The sequence below is a fragment of the Chrysochloris asiatica genome, unplaced genomic scaffold, assembly GCF_000296735.1.
Source record: "Chrysochloris asiatica unplaced genomic scaffold, ChrAsi1.0 scaffold00106, whole genome shotgun sequence".
Lineage (NCBI taxonomy): Eukaryota > Metazoa > Chordata > Mammalia > Afrosoricida > Chrysochloridae > Chrysochloris > Chrysochloris asiatica.
In genome coordinates, this window is record NW_006408624.1 from 3,040,771 (window position 1) to 3,042,481 (window position 1,711).

The 1,711-nt window shown below is 38.9% G+C and overlaps 1 protein-coding gene across 1 annotated transcript in view; it reads left to right on the plus strand.

Moving 5' to 3' along the window:
• The window catches only part of AGO3 (argonaute RISC catalytic component 3), a 213,444-nt gene that overhangs the window by 29,783 nt on the left and 181,950 nt on the right, over nt 1-1,711 (plus strand). The gene's annotated exons all lie outside the window — the stretch shown is intronic.

Genomic DNA, 1,711 nt, shown 5'->3' on the forward strand with positions numbered 1-1,711 from the left:
AAAGATATTTAACAATGTATTGAATTAGGTAGATATGCTGCACACACCTCTTTAAAATGTTCAAGAGCAAAGATAACAGTTTTGTTTTGTTTGTTTGTTTCCATAAATAAGATCTTTTATTTGTCATCATTAAAAGTCTGAATTTTAAATAGATTATTGAACTGGTAGTTCATAGACATCAGCTTGTTCAACTTTAGCACCTGGCTCATCTCCAGGAACTTTCCCAGAACTACTGCACTTTACCATGACACTCCATGAGTTTTCCCAACTCAAACTTGGGCTTTTTCAGCATTTTTACTTTCCTAACAAACATGTCATAGAGAGGGTAAAGAGACTGGCAAGCCTTCTCTATGTCCTTTCCAATGCTTTCTGGAATCAGTTTATGGACCACTTCTTTCAAGCCATTTGTCTGCACCTCTCAGGTCATGATTTCTATCATTTTCTTCTGGATATGACGGACCTGTTGGTGCTGAGCATAAGATGTCTTCCCAAATCTGTTTGTTGCGGTTTTTAGTAAAACCAACACAGGACAGGGAAGCAAATAGTGATCTGTAGTCTTGACATCAATATAAGCTTCAATCATGGTCTGCCATTTTTTGACCATGGAGCACATTTTGTCACAGGTAAGATCCATGCCATAGAAGTTGGTCAAGCAGTTTTTTCCCTGTAATTAGCTTGGATTTTCTAAATGCAGCTTCATCGTTCTGCAGATCAGCAAGACTAACTTCAAAAACATGACCCTGAGCCCATCAGATGGAATTTTGGTTCCTTGAGTCCTTGTGACTAGTGTTTTCTCAATATTTCATATATTGAACATAGCTGGTGCCGTCATATCATACCAAGCTTTCTTAGAAAATGGATCAAACACTTTCTTCTTGGCTCCTTTTTTGCCACCTTTTGTAAGGTGCTTGTTCTTCCCAGTCGCCATGGTGCTACTCAGAGAGTCAAAAGGCAAAGATATCAGTTTGATTGCTAAGATGCACTTGACCCATGTCATGCATGTGAAAGCTGGACAGTTAATAAGGAAGACTGTAGAAAAATGGATGCATTTGACTTACGGTGTTGGAGAATAATATTTAAAGTACTGTCAGGTCTGTGTTGGAAAAGCTATAGTCAGAATACTCCTTGGAGGCATGATGGCAAGACTTCATCATATTATCAGGAGGTACCAGTCTCTGGAGAAGGACATTATGCTTAATAAAGTAGAGGATCAGCGAAAAAGTAGAAGGTCCTCAACAAGATGGGTTGGCACAGTGGCAGCAGCTATGGGCTCAAACATAACAACAATTGTAAAGATGGTGTAGGATTGGGCAGTGTTTCATTCTGTTGTGCATAGAGTCGATATGAGTTGGAACCAACTCGATAGCATCTAACAACAACCGACTTCTGCAGTCTGAAATTGATCAAACATGCAATCAGGATGCATTGGTAATTACTGGTGATTGGAATGTGAAAGTTGGAAACAGAGGAAGGGTCAGTAGTTGAAAAATATGGCTTTGGTGATAGAAATTATGGTGGAGATTACATGATAAAATTTTACAAGACCAGTGACTTATTCATTCTAATTAGCATTTTTAAACAGCATAAAAGGCAGTTATACAAATAGACCTCAGATGGAATACACAGGAATCAGACTACATCTTCAGGGAAAGCTCAATATCAACAGCCCAAAAAAGGCCAGGGCAGACTGTGGAATAGACCATCACTTGCT